Source organism: Camelus bactrianus, chromosome 36 (genome assembly GCF_048773025.1).
Source record: "Camelus bactrianus isolate YW-2024 breed Bactrian camel chromosome 36, ASM4877302v1, whole genome shotgun sequence".
Lineage (NCBI taxonomy): Eukaryota > Metazoa > Chordata > Mammalia > Artiodactyla > Camelidae > Camelus > Camelus bactrianus.
Window position 1 is genome coordinate 14190595 of NC_133574.1, and position 18803 is coordinate 14209397.

At 37.4% G+C, this 18803-nt stretch overlaps 1 protein-coding gene across 1 annotated transcript in view; it reads right to left on the bottom strand.

Moving 5' to 3' along the window:
- Nucleotides 1-981: 981 nt before the first annotated feature.
- The window catches only part of LOC141576201 (uncharacterized), a 95809-nt gene continuing 77987 nt past the window's right edge, over nt 982-18803 (bottom strand). The window contains exon 7 of the transcript XR_012504459.1: nt 982-2702. The gene's annotated coding sequence lies outside the window, so the exon portion shown is untranslated. The remainder of the gene's footprint in view (nt 2703-18803) is intronic.

An 18803-nucleotide genomic window follows, 5' to 3' on the forward strand; every position in this document is an offset into this window, starting at 1 on the left:
GCCCCCTGGAAATTTCAGACCTGATGCATGATGGCTCTGACTGAGCCCCACACGTGCTCGATTGGTAAAATAACCAATTGGTCCCTGAATCTCCAGATGCATTGGATGTGGCCATGGGACATTTCGATAAACACAAACTCGCACGCCAGATTTGTTGGTTTCTCATTTGGAACCCAGGCCGGTTTGCTCTCTTGATAGGACCAACCACAATCCAATACACCCTCCAGATCACTGAGATTCAGTGTGTGCCATCATCCACAACCATATCCCTCATCTTGCCCAGCTTCCACTAGCTCAAATTTGACCACTCGTATCTTGGTCTGGGAATCAACTGTGGGGATATTTTGTGCTGATTTCTTTGAGTTCTGTCACCCAAGCATCTGCTGTGCCCTCTTCTAACACGCAGTAGAGTGCTTTCAATCTCTTGTTTCCTGACCGCCTGAGAGTGTGTGTCCAAGTAAACGAGAGTTTCACCTTGGCTGCTCCTTCACCAGAGGTCAGGTCCTGCACTAATTTCCATTCTCTACATTTCTTTCTGCTCCTTCCAGGTTTTGTGTGGCCTCTTCCTGTCTTTGGAAGTAAGAGACCACTCTTCACCAAGTGTCCCAAGCCAAGGGTTTGTTGAGTCCATATATATCTTTCTGAGCACATGTCAGTGAATGAGCGAAATTTGCACCAGTACTCTGCCAAATGGACATCGATAAATCAACATTTCACAGACATAACTCACAGAAATGTGATTCTTGTTTAGCTCAATTTTCTGTACAGACATGGTGGGACGGTTTGTCTGAAAACTCCATTATTGACATTGCGTTGATACCTCAGTGGCAGTCTTTCAAATGGTTAATGGAATTGATTTACATATTTTGGGATTTGTATCAAAATGAAGTTAACTTTCGAAACATACTGAATATAGCCCCAAAGCACATTTGTCATTTTCTGGTACTAATTTGTCAGCTCAAAATAAAAATAGAAAGAATGTAAAATAGCAGTCCCAAGTGTTGAAGGGGACAGGTGAAAGCTTTATTATTTATGCATTCAACAACAGGAACAATGAGCTAAATATAGGAACCATGAAATAAACCCAACCCTGGGTTTCCCTTGTTGATGTGCTGCCCTTTCCTCCCAATGACACGTACTTGTCAATGTTCGCTAGTAAAGGGGCAACTTTTCTCTCTAGTTAAACACAAGGAAACACAAACAACATATTTACACGTAGGCTTGGTTCAAATAGCACCTAGAAGCATTATATCTATGAGAAATCTGCTGCAGCTTTGCTAGACTATGGAGAACCAGGTGCTCTTCTATCAACCATGAGAATATATACTCATCCGATCACGTTTGGTAAAGCAATTTAACCCATCCAAGACTGCAACCCCATGATATCCTGCACCCGGAATTTGACTGAAGGGAAAAGACAATCCACAAAACATGTGTCCATTCATGTCTATGGTGATTTTAAAGATCATTTCAATAACTGACTTATAAGATTTACCTATACTCTCTTGAAAAACTGAGGATTACTACATATTCAAGTTCAGTCAAAGATTCCCCTCACTTACCACACTCCCTTCACCCCAAAGTAGACAGAACCGCAGCATTTGCTGAATCTAGGGGAAGGTCATCATTTCGCGGTGTGATCTAAGAATTCAATTGCAATCTGTTTTAGTCGAGAGTAATTGACCATGGAGGAGTTCACTGTTGTTCACAGAATGTGAAGGTATTTGAACTCTGATTCTAGGAGCGGCTTGCTCTGCTCCTAATGGCTTCATTGCAGCTCACGTGCTGATGCCTTAAAATGGATGCCTGTGTTGGGGAGGGAAGAGAAAGTGCTTGATAGCTAGGCCCCACCCTGGGCGAAGGCTTACCTGGGCTTGGTGCATGGTGGTCTTAGTGTTTTGAAATTGTCCCTTGTGACGTGTGGATTCTCACGACCTGTTCCAAGAACATGAGCGCTTTTATGATCTCTGCCATCTCTTCTATTTTAGACGTCCAGAATCTTGGACCCGTTCTTGGAGAAGTGAACTGAGAACTTTTCAAGTGCACGTTGCCCCTCCACAGTTTTCTGCCAGTATCAGTGAGGCTCAATATGTCTCATGAATATCTTCCGAGCCTAGTATTCTGTACAGAATTCTCCATACCACTAATCTCCAGTGTAGCAGAACAGCAATCATCAAAGTGTTCACATCTCCCCTCAATCCGTGCATCCAGCTTTTCTGCCAACTTCTCTTCGTGTCTCCCTTAAAGTTGACTTCTACAGGACTGGGCATGTGTCAAACTAATTCGGAGTCTCACCAGTAAGCTGAGGACAGGCAGAACTTCCACTGTCTGACCTTTCAGGTTCTGGAAACTGACCCGTGAACTCAGGCCATTGGGCAGCAGCAGTATCTTCTCTTACACAGCTTCCCGAACAAGAGACATATCCCAAGCTTCAGCGAGGGCGGCAGCCCCTCCATGACACTGATCCACCCACCGTGTTCTGCCCAGTTACCTTGGATCCACCAGCCACAACAAGCCACGCGGGACACACCAGCATTCCACCTGGATTTCAACTGGTAACTGCCATCCCCAATGGTTGCTGCATCTTGTCAGTGTTCGGGGAGGGGATGCATCAGTCTAGAGTTTCCTAAGGTATGTGTGTTTCTCTCCATTTGTACCCCATGTTTCTTATTTTCCATTCCTCTTTTCTTATGTGCAGTTTTCTATATAAAGTAGAAACGGAGGAAGTACGTCCATGTTAAGTTTATGGATCCACATGTCTATAAACTTTCTAACAGTTAACAGTACCCAAAGACTCACTACAGTAATCTTATATTTGTGTCATATACATTCACCGAGAATGCATATCTCTCTGTTGCTTTTCTGCTGAAAAACCCACACTCTCAGAACTTGGATTAGTTTGTTTCATTGGGGCTGAATTTCCTAGAAACGAAACCAGTCCCATTATACAATTTACTGTCTGTCTTTTTTACTCTTTTAAGATTTGGCAGAGCTACTTGTCTTTATTATAGGAATATGCCATTTATTCTCCTCGTAGTATTCAATATGCCATTCATTCATCCTAATGGAAGGCTTGTATTTCTATATCACGGACTATGGATCTATTTTATTCAAAATAGTCGTTTGGGCTAGGTCACAATGTGCTCTTATGTATCAATATTTATTAAGAGTTATGCACGCATGTGTTTTCTTAATACAATGGTGTTGTTTATATGCATTCAGCCAAACTGTGTCAAAGCGTGCTGAATGATCCTTGACATACACTTTAGTATTTTCTTTTGAATTTTCTTGGTTTCTGCGGATATATGTCACTCAACCGTACGCTTTTGGTGATTGTTTGTTTGCTTTTTTGTTGTTTGTTTGTTTTGCAAACACATTATGCAATGTATCACTCCATTTGATGAAAATAGTCATATATAGTGATTAAGATACAAAATTGCTGAACATCACCTATGTTTTCCTGCTTCCTTCTCCCATCCTTAGGATTTTGACGTCCTCTTTGCCTACTTCTCTTTTCTTCTTTACAACTTATATTGTATCTCCTGCATTTCCAATGATGGTTTTCTTATTTCCAGATCATCTTTCTAGTTTTCTATTCAGGGTAGAATTCACAATCTTTCTTTTATGATAAATTTTGAAATTCTGAGTTCTTTTAAGATTGGCCAGTCAGTGAAATTGCCTACATTGGCCAGTATTGTAAATGGCAGTCTTGTGGCATAGGCTGCACTAGACTGCAGCTTTTTCTCATTCAGAAATGTGTCTGTGTCTTGTCAATGCTAACTGTCCTGCAATGAATCTGTCGAGATATCAGCTGAAACCCCTCTGGAGGTTCTGTTGTGACTAAGTTGCTTTTACCTAGGTGCATTTAAAATCACTCGGTGGATCATGAACTTTGATGATTTGAAAGATAAAACAGCTGCTTGTAGGTCTTTTGGGATTCCACCTTCTTTGGAGGCTTTGTGCCTCATCATTTCTTATACATGATTGTTTCTTGCCTTTCAGCAAGTTTCAGTCTGATATTTTTACAAGTACATTTTCAGATTTTTTTTTATATACATATCATGCTTTTCCTTCTAGGAATCCTATGAATCCTAGCTTTGCATGCTTTGTCTTATCCAGGATTCAGCAGCATTTTTTGCATTGGTTTTCATTTGCTTTTCTATGTCATCTTCTGATCAGGGTATTTCTGTTCTCCTGTCTTCGCAGTCACTCACGAGTCCCTCTGCATTATCTAGTCTGCTTAGGACTGACTTTATCTGCGCTATTATCCCATCCATCGAGTTTTCTGATTTATTTGTCTTGTATATAGATGTTCTCTTCCCTTTTTCTTGTATTCTGCCTTTTGAAATTCTAAGACAATACTGTTCTTCAGTGCTTCTCTCACCAACCTTTTCAAGGCTTGCTCTGGAATTGTTTCAGAGTCTAATTCTTTAAACCATTTTCTGGAACCTTCAATCCCTTTCGAAGTGAAAATGGTACTTCCTGTCTCTTTTACTATAGTTTTGTAACTCTACTGGTCAAGTATTTTCAGGTATATAATGTAGACTTGCTGGGCTTGTTTAAGTGAAAATTTTAGTCTCTTGGGTGTATGCAATTCCATGATATTTCTGTGAGGACAATATTTCCTAGACAGTGATGCAATGTTGTTTTTCTGTGTGTGTAGTGTGGTATATCTCTAATTGCTAGTGTTGCAGTGGTTGTCATGTACAAAACCTACTCTTGTCGTTTAGTAGAACTTAATTTTTATTACGATTATATCACAGATCTGAACGTGCATGGACCCTCCCCCTTGTGGAAACGAAGCTTCTATAAGGTTTCTGCTTGGCAGGCTGCTGTATGTCAATTTGGAGTGTTTCCAAAACACCATTGTGACAGTGCAATTGTCCTTTTTATTGCAGTGGTATGTCCCAATAGTACAAGGTCTTCCCAGAGCTTCTTTGTCTACAGAAACACCAGTGGAAACATATCTAAGGATGTCATGCATCAGGGACTGCTGCAATGATCCCACAGCCCCACCTTGATGTCCTCGTTGCCGTAACATGTCAGTGCCATCCCAAATGTAGCATCTGCCTTTGGGAGATAATGCTGAATTAAACGCTTCATCTTCTCAAGCAGCGGACAGGAACCACTCATCTTTGTCCTCTCATTCTGGTGGCATGGGACCATGAAGACTACTACAGAGCTGACCTGCATCCACTGCCTCTTACCAAATCCTAATCCCAGTCCTAGCTATGAATATGGAAGATCCTATGGTACTGGACACCAATTTCAACCTCAAGGACCCATAGATCATTGAAACCAGATGAATGATATCTCTCATTGAGCCCCACACTTTTTCGATTTGCAAAATTCCAAATTGGTTCCTTGGACAACAGATGCTGTGGATGTGGCCATGGGATATTTCAGTAAAGTCAAACTCGCCCGCCAGTTTGGTTGCTTTCTCATTGGGATCCCAGGCCGGTTTGCTCTCTTGATAGGACCAACCACAATCCAATACACCCTCCAGATCACTGAGATTCAGTGTGTGCCATCATCCTTAGCCCTGTCCCTAATCTTGCGCAGCTCCTGCTAGCTCAAATTTGGCAGCTCGTATCTTGGTCTGGGAATCAAATCAGGGGTTATTTTGTACGATTTCTTTGAGTTCTGTCAGCCAAGCATCTGCTGTGCCCTCTGCTAACACTCAGTGCAGCGCTTTCAAACTCTAGTGTCCTGTCTGCTTGAGTGTTTGCGACCCAGTAAAGCAGAGATTCACCTTAGCTTCTACCTCACCAGAGGTCAGGTCCTGCACTAATTTCCAATCTCAACATTTCTTCCTGCTCCTTCCAGGTTTTGTGAGGCCTCTTTCTGTCTTTACAAGTAAGAGACCACTCTTAGCCATGTTCCTTAGCAAAGGGCTGGGTGAGTCGATAATTATATTGCTCTGTATATGGCAGTGAGTGTGCGAAATTTGCACTGGAACTCTGCCAAATGGACATAGACAAATCAACATTTTTCATTATAACTCACAGAAAAGTGATTCTTCTTTAGCTCTATTATCTGTACCGCCATGGTGGGAGGGTTTTTCTGAAAACACCAGTATTGACATTGTGTTGATTCCTCAGTTACAGTCTTTCACATGGTTAATGGAATAGATTTACATATTTTGGGATTTGTATGAAAATGAAGTTAATTTTCAAAACATACTAAAACTAACCCGAATCCAGTCTAGTCATATTCAGTTACCAGTTTGTCAGCTCTAAGAGGAAAATAGACAGAAAAATGTAAAATACCAGTCCAAAGTGTTGAAGGGGACAGGTGAAACCTTTACTGTTGATGCCTTCAACAACAGGAAACATGAAATAAATATTGGAACCATGAAATAACCCCCACCCTGGGTTCCCCTTGTTGATGTGCTGCCCTTTCCCCCAATGACACAAACTTGCCAATGTTGGTGATTAAAGGGGCAACTTTTCTCTCTAGGAAAACACAAGGAAACACAAACAACATATTGACATGTAGGCTTGCTTCCAATAGTACCCAGAGGCATCATAGCTATGAGAACACTGCTGCATCTTTGCTAGTCTATGGAGAACAAGGTGCTCTTCTATCAACCATGAGAATACTTAATCATCCGATCATGTTTGGTAAAGCAATTTAACCCATCCAAGACTGCAACCCCATGATATCCTGCACCCGGGACTTGACTGAAGGGAAAGGAAAATCCACACAATATGTGTCCCTACATGTCTATGGTGACTTTTACAGTTCATTTCAATAACTGACTTATAATTGTTACCTATACTGTCTTGGAAAACTGAGGCCTACTAAATATTCAAATTCAGTCAAATATTCCCCTCACTTACCACACTCCCTTCACCCCAAAGTAGACAAACACCCAGCATTTGCTGAATCTAGTGGAAGGTCATCATTTCATTGTGTGACCTAAGAATTCATTTCCAATCTGTTTTAGTCGAGAATAGTTGACCATGGAGGATTTCACTGCTGTGCACAGAATGTGAAGGTGTTTGAACACTGATCCTAGGAGGGGCTTGCTCTGCTCCTAATGTCTTCATTGCAGCTCAGGTGCTGATGCTTTAAAATGGATGCCTGAGTTGTGGGGAGGGAAGAGAATGTGCTTGATATCTAGGCCCAACGCTGGGAGAAGGCTTACCAGGGCTTTGTGCATGGTGGTCTTATTGGTTTGTTATTGCCCCTTGGGACGTGTGGATTCTCACCACCTGTTCCAAGAACATGAGCGCTCTTTTGATCTCTGCCATCTCTTCTGTTTTAGACGTCCAGAATCTTGGACCCATTCTTGGAGTAGTGAATTGAGAACTTTCCTCAAGTGCACGTTGACCCTCCACAGTTTTCTGCCAGTATCAGTGAGGCTCAATATGTCTCATGAATGACTTTCGAGCCTAGCATTCTGTACAGAATTCTCCATACCACTAATCTCCAGTGTAGCAGAACAACAATCATCAAAGTGTTCGCATCTCCCCTCAATCCGTGCATCCAGCTTTTCTGCCAACTTCCCTTCGTGTCTCCCATAAAGTTGACTTCAACAGGACTGGGCATGTCTCAAAGTAACTCGGAGTCTCACCAGTAAGCTGAATACAGGCAGAACTTCCACTGTCTGACCTTTCAGGTTCTGGAAACTGACCCGTGAACTCAGGCCTTTGGGCAGCAGCACTATCTCGAACTTACACAGCTTCCCTATCAGGACACATAACCCAAGCTTCAGAGGCCTGCACCCCTCCATGACACTGATCTACCCACATGGTTCACCTACTTATTTTGGATCCACCAGCCACAACAAGCCACGCGGTAAACAACAAGTTTCCACCTGGAATTCAACCAGTAACTGCCATCCCCAATGGTTGCAACTTCTTGTCAGTGTTGGGGGAGGGGCTGTATCAGATGAGACTTTCCTAAGTTAAGTGTGTTTCTCTCCATTAGTGTCCCATGGATCTTATTTTCCATTCCTCTTTCCTTATGTTCCTTTCTGTATAAGTAGTACAAACGGAGGAAATATGTCCATGTTAAGTTTATATATTCACATGTCTTTAAACATTCTAACAGTTAACAGTACCCAAAGACACACTACAGGAATCTTATGTTTGCATCATATCTATTCAGCCAGAATGCATATCCTTCTGTTGCTTTTCTGCTGAATCACCCACGCTCTCAGACTATGGATCCATTTGTTTCATGGGGGCTGCATTTCCTAGAAACAAATCCAATCCCAATATACACTTTTCTGTCTGTCTCTTTTACTCTTAGTACGGTTTTGCAGAGCTACTTGTCTTTGTTATAGGCATATGCCATTTAATCTGTTCGTAGGGTTGAATATGCCATTCATTCATCCTGATGGAAGGCTTGTAAGTCTATATCACGGACTATGGATTCATTTTATTGAAAATAGTCATCTGGGTTAGGTCACGATATGCTCTTATGAATCAATATTTATGAATATTAGTGCACGCATCTGTATTCTAAATACAAGTGTGTTGTGTAGATGCATGCAGCGAAACTCTGTCAAAGCATGCTGAATGATCCTTGACATCACTTTGAGTATTTTGTTTTGAATTTTCTTGGTTCCTTCGGATATATGTCAGTCAACCGTACGCTTTTGGTATTTGTTTGTTTGTTTGTTTGTTTGTTTTTTGTTTGTTTTTCAAACACATTATGCCATGTATCCCTCCGTTTGTTTAAGAGAGACATAAAAGCTGATTCACATAGTGAAGTGCTGAAAATCACCTATCTTTTCCTGCTTCCCTCTCCCATCTTTAGGATTTTGACGTCCTCTTTGCCTTCTTGTTTATTCTTTGCAAGTCATTGCACTTCTTGCATTTCCAGTGATGATTTTCTTATTTCCAGATAATCTTCCTTGTTTTGTATTCAAGGGAGAATTCACAATCTTTCTTTTAGGATAAACTTAAAACTGCTGATTTCTTTTACGATTGACCAGTCTGTGAAATTCTCTACATTGTCCAGTATTGTAAAGTGCAGTCTTGTGGCATAGGCTACACTAGACTGCAGCTTTTTCTCATTCAGAATTTGGTCTGTGTCTTGTCCCTGCTTCCTTTCCTGCAATGAATCTGTCGAGATATCAGCTGAAACCCCTCTGGAGGTTCTGTTGTGACTAAGTAGCTTTACTCTAAGTGCATTCAAAATCACTCGCTTGATCATGAACTTTGATGATTTGAATGATAATACAGCTGCTTGTAAGTCTATTGGGATTCCGCCTTCTTTGGGTGCTCCGTGCTTCCTGGTTTCTTATAGATGATTGTTGCTTGGCTTTCAGCATCTTTCAGTCTGATTTTTTTCAAATAGCTTTTCAGAGCTTTTTTCCTTTTTTCTTTTTTCTTTTATTATCTTGCTTTTTCATCTGGGAATCCTATATGTCCTGGCCCTGCATCCTTTGTCTTTTCCTAGGTTTCAACAGCAGTGTTTGCATTGGTTTTCATTTGATTTTCTATGTCATCTTTTTACTGACGTTTTTCTGTTCTCATGTCTTCTCAAACACTTCAAGTCCCTCTTCATTATCTAGTCTGCCAATTCCTTTCTTTAGCCGTTCTATTATGTCACCCATCAAATTTCTTTTTTTAACTTTTTATTGATTCATAATCATTTTACAATTTTGTTTCATATTCCAGTGTAGAGCAGTTTTTCTTTTATGCATGAGCATATATACGTTCATTGTCTCTTATCTTCATTTTCAGCCAGCACAAAATCTTGTATATATTTCCCTGTGATACACAGTACAGTCTTGGATATATTTTCTGCATTTTGCTATCCCAGTCCTTTCCCACCCTCATTCCCTTTGACCAGAAGTTTGTATTCTATGTCTTTGATTCTGTCTCTGTTTATATACATGGCATTATGTTGTCAGACTTTATGTCTGAATAGTATTCCATTTTATAAATATACCATATCTCCTTTATCCAGTCATCTGTTGATGGATGTTTACGCTCTTTCCATGTCTTGGCTATTGTAAATAGTTCTGCTATGAACATTGGGGTGCAAGTGTCATTTTGAAGTAGGGTTCCTTCTGTATATATGCCCAGGTGTGGTATCCTGGGTCATATGTTAGGTCTATTCTTAATCTTTTTAGGAATCTGCATGCTGTTTTCCACAGTGGCTGCACCAAACTGCATTCTCTCCAGCAGTGTATGAGGGTTCCCTTTTCTCCACAGCCTCTCCAGCATTTGTCATTTTTGGACTTTTGAGTGATGGCCATTCTGACTTGTTTGAGGTGATACCTCATTTTACTTTTGATTTGCATTTCTCTGATAATTAGTGATATTGAGCATTTTTTCATGTGCCTATTGATCATTTGCATGTCTTACTTGGAGAATTGCTTATTTGGGTCTTCTGCCCATTTTGGTTTGGGTTGTTTGCTTTTATTCTTATTAAATTGTGTGAGCTGCTTATATATTCTGGAGATCAAGCATTTGTCAATTTCATTTGCAAAAAAATTATTTCCCATTCCCTAGCTTGTCGTTTTGTTTTACTTATGGTTTGTTTTGCTGTGCAGAAGCTTGTAAATTTTATTAGGTCCCATTTGTTTATTCTTTCATTTATTTCTATTGCTTGGGTTGACTGTTCTAGGAGAATATTTTTGAGATGTATGTCAGATAGTGTTTTGCCTATATTTTCCTCTAGGAGGTTTGTTGTATCATGTGTTATGTTTAAGTCTTTGATTCATTTTGAGTTTATTTTTGTGTATTGTGTAAGGGAGTGTTCTAGCTTTATTGCTTTACGTGCTGCTGTCCAGTTTTACCAATACCGTTTGCTGAAGAGACTCTCTTTATTCCATTGAATATTCTTGCCTCGTTTGTTGAAGATTAGTAGACCAAAAGTTTGTGGGTTCATTTCAGGGCTCTCTATTCTGTTCCAATGCTCCATGTATCTGTTTTTGTAAAAATACCATGCTATCTTGATTAGTGTAGCTCTGTAGTATTGTCTGAAGTCTGGGAGAGTTATTGCTCCAGCCTCTTTTCTTTTTCTTCAGTAATGCTTTGGCAATTCTAGGTCTTTTGTGGTTCCATATAATTTCTTCTTTGAATTTAATACATACAGAAAAAGCATTTGATAAAATTCAATGCCAATTTATGATAAAAATTCTCACCAAAGTGGGCTTATAGGGAACATATCTCAACATAATAAAAGCTGTTTATGACAAATCTATAGCCAGCATAAAATTCAATGGTGAAATGCTGAAAACCTTCCTACTAAAATCTTGGAAAAGGCAAGGTTGTCCACTCTCACCATTTCTGTTCAACATAATCTTGGAAGTCCTAGCCACTGCACTCAGGCATGAAAAAGAAATAAAAGAGATCCAAATTGGAAAAGAAGCAGAAGGAGATAAAGATCCCGGTGCTATACAGAAGAAATCAGTTTTTTTAATCCAGTTTTTATATATTGTGGCCCAAATTTGCAAATCACAAACTCCCAAATTTATCCCTTCCTACTCGCTTTCCCCCAGTAACCATAAGAATATTTACTATGCTTGCAAGTCTGTTTCTACTTTGTAGATGAGTTCAGTACTTTCTTCCTTTTCTTTCATTTTTTAGATTTCACATATAAGTGATACCATATATTTTCTTTCTCTTTCTGGCTTACTTCACTTAGAATGATGAACTCTAGATCCATCCATGTTATGATTTTATTCTTTTTTATGGCTGAATAGTATTCCATTGTATAAATATAACAACGCTTCTTTATAGTGTCATATGTCAATGGACATTTAAGTTGTTTCCATGTCTTGACTATTGTATATTGTGCTGCTATGGACATTGGGGTGCATGTATCTTTTCAATTTAGAGTTCCCTCTGGATATGTGCCCAGGAGTGGGATTACTAGATCATATGCTTGGTGCAGCCATTATGGAAAACATTATGGAGGTGTCTCAAAAAACTAAAAATAGACTTATTGCATGATCCACTCCTGGGCATATCTATTTCTGAATGATCTGAGTATAATTTATAGAAATCATGTCTCAAATTCAGTGACTATTTTTTTAAGATTTTCTCTTATGCAATCACAATATATTTATCAAAATCAGGATACTTAATACTGATTCAGTATTATTATGTATGCCACAGTTCATATTCAAATTGCACCAGCTGTTCTAATCATGTCCTACTTAATAATTTTTTTCTTGGTCCAAGTGCAATCCAGATATTTGTGGGAAGGTTTTCAGTTTTTCACCATTGAGTATTGTGCTGACTGTAGGTTTGTCAAAAATAACTTTTATTAAACAAGATTATGTAAATTTTGTTATGATTTGTTCTACTTCTGTGAAATATGTCCTGGGTAAATTGATAGGGATCACCTTAAATCTGTAGATTGCCTTGGGTATATGACCATTTCAACAATATTGATTCTTCCAATCCAGGAGCATGGGATATCTTTCCACTTTTTTAAAGTCTTATCTAATTTCCTTCATCAGTGTTTTATAGTTTTCTGTGTAGAAGTCTTTCATTTCCTTGGTTAGATTTAGTCCTAGGTATTTTATTACTTTGGGAGCTATTTTAAAGGGGATTGAATCTTTACATTCTTTTTCTGTTGATTCATCATTAGTGTAAAGAAATGAAATTTATTTTTGAATGCTAATCTTGTAACCTGCTACCTTGCTGAATTCTGTGATTATTTCTACTAGTTTTTGGGTTTTCTATATTTAACATCATGTCATCTGCATATAGTGACAATTTTACCTCTTCTTTTCCAGTTTGGATCCCTTTTATTTCTCTCTTGCCTGATTGCTGTGGCTAGGACTTTCAAGACTATGTTGAATAGGACTGTTGATAGTGGTTAACCATGTCTTATTCCAGGTTTTAGTGGGAAGATTTTGAGTTTTTCACCATTGAGTACTATGCTGGCTGTAGGATGTGTAGACGTATATTTGATTTAGCATTCCCTTTGGATAATTGCCCAGGAGTGGGATTGCTGCATCATAAGTTATTTGTATTTTTAGTCTTTTTAGGAATCTCCATTCTGTTTTCCACAATGGCTGCACCAAACTGCATTGACACCAACAGTGTATTAGGGTGCTCTTTTCTCCACACCCCCTCCAGCATTTTTCATTTGTGGACTTTTGAATGATGGCCATTCTGACTAGTGTGTGATAATATCTCATTGTAGTTTTGATTTACATTTCTCTGATAATTAGTGATATTAAGCATTTTTTCATGAGCCTATAGGGTATTTATATGTGTTCATTGGAGAATTGCTTGTTTAGGTCTTCTGCTCATTTTGGGATTGGGTTGTTTGTTTTTCTTATTAAGTCATATGAGCTGTTTATATATTCTGGAGACCAAGCCATTGTCAGTTTCATCTTTTGCAAATATTTTCTCCCATTCCATAAGTTACCGATTTGTTTTGTTTATGGTTTCCTTTGCTGTACAAAAGCTTGTAAGTTAATTATATCCCACTTGCTTAGTTTTGATTTTATTCCTATTGTTTAGGTAGACTGCCCTAGTAGAACATTGTTGAGATGTATGTGAGATAATGTTTTGCCTATGATTTCTTCTAGGAAGTTTATTGTGTCTTGTCTTATGTTTTAGTCTTTAATCCATTTTACATTTATTTTTGTGTATGGTGTAATGGAGTATTCTAACTTCATTGATTTACATGATGCTCTCCAGTTTCTCCAACACTATTTGCTGAAGAGACTCTGTTTATTCCATTGTATGTTCTTGCCACTTTTGTTGAAGATTAATTGACCAAAATTTTCTGGGTTTACTTCTGGGCTTTCTATCCTGTTCCATTGATCCATATTTCTGTTTTTGTACTAATACTATGCTGTTTTGATTACTGTAGCTTGTAGTATTTTCTGAAATCTGAGAGGGTTATTTCCCCAGCCTTATTCTTTTTCTTCAGCAATGCCTTGGCAATTTTGTGTCTTTTGTGTTTCCATATAAAATTTAATATGATTTGTTCTATTTCTCTGCAGTATGTCCTAGGTAATTTAATACATGTTGCATTAAATCTGTAAATTGCCTTGGGCAGGTGCATGGGATATCTTTCTATTTTTTCAGGTTTACTTTAATCTCCTTAATCAGTTTCATTGTTCTTCATTTATAACAATTTCACCTCCTTGATTAAATTTATTATTAGATATTTTATTACTTTGGGTGCTATTTTAAAAGGGAGTGTTTCTTTACATTATTTTCCTGATGATTCATTATTAGTATAAAGAAATGCAACCGGTTCTTGTCCATTAACCTTGTATCTGCTAACTTGCCAAATTCTTTTATTAGTTTTAGTTTTGTGTGAAACTTTCAAATTTTTCTGTATTCAGTATCATGTCATCAGCATATAGTCACAATTTTACCTCTTCCTTTTCCTATTTGGATCCTTTTTATTTCTTTTTTCTTACCTGATTGCTGTGGCTAGGGCTTCGAAGACTATATTGAATACAAGTGGTTAGAGTGACAACCTTGTCCTTTATGAAGATTATACTGTATAGCACAGGGAAATATATACAAGATCTTGTGGAAGCTCACAGCAAAAAACAATGTGACAATGAATACATGTATGTTCATGTATAACTAAAAAATTGTGCTCTACACTGGAATGTGACACAACATTGTAAAATGACTATAACTCAATTTTTAAAAGTTAAAAAAAAGCTTTTATTATGTTGAGCAATGTTCCCTCCATAACCACTTTGCTAATGTGTTTTATCATAAATTAGTGTTGAATTTTATCAAATGATTTTTCTGCATCTATTGAGATGATTGTGTGTGTGTGTGTGTGTGTGTTTTCTCTTGTTGTGATGCATTACATTGATTGATTCTTGTATGGTGCAGCATCCTTGTGTTCCTGGGATGAATCCAAATTAATCATGGTTTATGATCTATTTTATGTGCTGTTGGACTCTGCTAATATTTTGGTGAGGAGTTTTGCATCTATGATCACCAGTGGTATTAGTATGTAATGTTGTTTTTTGGTAGTAACTTTCTTTTTGGTATCAGGCTAACGGTGGCTTCATAGAATGAGTTTGGGGGTACTCTCTCTTTTTCAGTCTACTGGAAGTGTTCGAGAAGGACTGTTATGAGTTCTTTGTATGTTTGGTCGAATTCCTCAGTGAAGTCTTCTGGTCCTGGACTTTTGTTTCTAGGTAAGCCTTTATTTCTAATTCAATTTGATTTCTCATGATTGGTTTGTTCAAGTGGTCAAGTTTTCTTCATTCAGTCTTGGTGGACTCTATGTTTCCAGAAACTTGACCATTTCTTCTAGGTTATCCATTTTGTGTCCTTATAGTTGTTCATAGTATTCTCATATTACATTGTGTTTTTTGTGGTATTGTTTGTAATTTCTCCATTTTCCTTTCTTATTTTGTTTATTTCTGCTCTCTCTTTTCTCTTCTTCATGAGCTTGGCCAGAGATCTGTCAATTTTGTTTACTCTTTCAGAAAACCAGCTGTTGGTTTGATTGATTTTTTCCATTGTTTTTTAATCTTTATTTATTTCCTCCATGATCTTTCTTATTTTCTTTCTTCTGCTGACTTGCTTTTGTTTGCTCTTGGTTTTAGCTAGTAGGTTAGAATTTTTATTTGAGATTGTTCTTCTTTTTTGAGGAAGTCCTGTATTATTATGAGCTTCCCTCCTAGGACTGCTTTTCCTGCAAAGCATAGATTCTCTGTGGTTATGACTAGTAAAACTTTAAATAGATGTTTTCCAAGAGCAGTTTTATGTTCACATCAAAACTGAGAGGAAGGTACAGAGATTGCCCATATGCCCTGTCCCCATACTTGCACAGCCTTCCCTATTAGGCCACTTTGGTGGGGGACGTTTCTATCTGTTACTGTTGATGAACCAATAATGACACATCTTTATCACCTGAAGCTCATGGTTTTTATTAAGTTTCACTCTTGGTGTGCATTCTGTGGATTTGGACAAATGTGTAATGACATACATCCATTATTATAGTATCAAGTGGAGTATTTTCACCAGCTTCAAAATCTTCATTGCTTGCCTATTCAGTTCTCCCACCCAAAATCCCTGGCAACCACCAATCTTTTTACTGTTCATATGGTTTTGCCTTTTCTAGGATGTCACATAGTTGAAATCATACAATATGTAGCCTTTTCCAATTGGCTTCTTTCACTTAGTAATAGGCATTCAAAAAAAAAAAAAAAAGAAACAGGCATTCAAATTTCTTCCATGTCTTTTCATACCTTGATGGCTCATTTGTTTTTAGGATAGAGTATTATTCTATTGTCCAGCTGTACCACAGTTTATTTATCCATTACCTAATGAGGAGCATCTTGGTTGCTTCCAAGATTTGGATATGATGGGTAAAGCTGCTCTAAACATCTATATATTGTTTTTTGTGTGGACATAAGTTTTCAGCTCCTTCGGGTAAATACCAAGGAGTGCAAGTGCTGGATTATATTGTGCATGAGTGTTTAGCCTTTTAAGAAGTTGACAAACTGTCTTCCACAGATTCCCTACCATCTTGCATTCCCATCAGCAGTGAATAAGAAGTGCTATAGATCCACATCCTCACCAGGGCTTGGTGTTGTCTGTGTCCTGAATTTCGGGTGTTCTAATATGTTTGTTTCCATTTGCCTAACGACATATGATGTGGAACATTTTTTGATATGCTTATTTGCCCTCTGTGTATTTTCTTTGGTGAGATGTCTGTTAATGACTTTTGGCTACATTTAATCAGGTATTTTTGTTTCACTGTTGAGTTTTAATTGTTTTGTGTATATTGAAGATAACAGTCCTTTATCAGATGTGCTTTTTGAAAAGATTTTCTCCAAGTAAGTGTCTTCTCTGTCATTCTCTTGGCATTATCATTTCTCCAGCAAGTTTTTAAATTCAGTTATACTTTTCAACTTCATGTTTTCCATTCCTTTTATTTAAAGTAAGTTCTCTCATATTATTTTCTATTAGATGAAACATTTGCATATCTTCCTTTAAAATTTTTATCATGATTTTTTGTTCTTATAGGAGTTAAATGTCTAATATTATATCTATATTATCTAATATCTGTGCTCAGATATTGAAAAATAACATTCATTTGATTTGTACTTTTATTCTCCTTTAGTATGGAACAATTTTCAGCATTTCTTTTCTTTCATGATCTTATGATTTTTGAAGAACATATATCATTAATTTTATAGTGTCCATTTTATATTTTTCTGATATTGCCTCATGACTAGTTCCATGTCATGTATTCTTAGCAGGAGCACAACAGGCATCAGTGATGCTATGTTCTTCCAAAGGTGTTATTTTAGATGGCACAAGATATCAATTTTTCCATTTATGGGTGATGGCTAAGTTCATCAATTCACTAGGTGGTGTCTATTAGGTTTCTTCCCTATAAAGTTCTTTTTTCCTTTGTGACTAACCAGTAACTTGAGATTATGTAAATATTCTGTTCTTCATCAAGATTTCACCCACTGTTTTTAGCATCTATTAATTTGAGATTATGTAAATATTCTGAGATTATGTAAATACTCTGTTCATTTTTTAATACTTATTCAATTTCATTTCTAGTGATCAGTTTGTTCTAGTGGTCAATTTCTTCTTGATTCAGTCTTTGTGGACTGTATATTTCCAGAAACTTGTCCATTTCTTCAAGGTTATTCATTTATTTTCCATAAAGTTGTTCACAGTATTCTCATATGATATTTTGAATTTCTGTGGTATTGGTTGTAATTTCTCCATTTTCCTATCTTATTTTGATAATTTGTGCTCTGTCTTTTCTCTTCTTTGTGAGCTAGGCCTGAGGCTTGTCAGTTTTATTTACTCTTTCAAAAAACCATCTCTTCATTTGATTGACTTTTTCTATTGTTTTTTTAAATCTCTATTTTATTTATTTCCTCCCTGATCTTTATTGTTTTCTTCCTTCTGCTGACTTTAAGTTTTGTTTGCTCTTCTTTTTCTAATTCTTTTAGTTGGTTGGTTAGGTCGCTTATTTCAGATTGTTTATCTTTTTTGAGGAAGGCCTTTATTGCTATGAACTTTCTTCTTAGGACTGCTTTTGCTGCATCCCATATATTTTGTGTGGTTGTGATTTTTGTCATTTGTCTCAAAGTATTTTTTTAATATCTTCTTTGAATTTAACATTGACCCATTAGTTTCTTAGTATCATGTTATTTAATCATCATCCTGTCATTTTTTTCTCTTACGTTTTGCTGTAGTTGATTTCTAGTTTCCTGGCATTGTGTTTAGAAAAAAAATGCCTAAAATAATTACTATCTTCCTAAAATTGTTGAGTCTTCTTTTGTGCCCAAGTGCATGACCCATCCTAGAAAGTGTTCCATGTGCACTGGAAAGAATGTATATTGTAATTTTTGGGGATGTAATATTCTGAAAATATCAACCAAGTCTAATTGTTCTATTGTATCATTTAGTTGCTGTTTTGCCTTTATCTTTCTGTCAGGAAAACCTGTCAAGTGATGTGAATGGGGTGTTAAAAATCTCCTACTATGATTGTGTCCCCATAGATTTCTCTCTTTATATTTGTTAGTATTCACTTTATGTATTTAGGTTCTCCTATGTTTTGTTCTTGTATGTTAACATGTATACTATCATCATCTTGCATTTTGCCTTCAATCATTATATAGTGCCCTGCTTATCATTATTTATGGCTTTAGTTTTTAAGTTATTTTGTCTGTAATCAGTATTGCTACTCCTACTTTGTTTATTTTTTTTTTCCATTTGCATGGAATATCATTTTCAATCCTCTCATTCTCACTCTATGTCTCTTCTTCTCCCTAAAGTGTGTATCTTTTATACAGCATACTGCATGTTCTTCTTTTATTTTCCAATATACCACTCTGGCTTTTGATTGGAGCATTT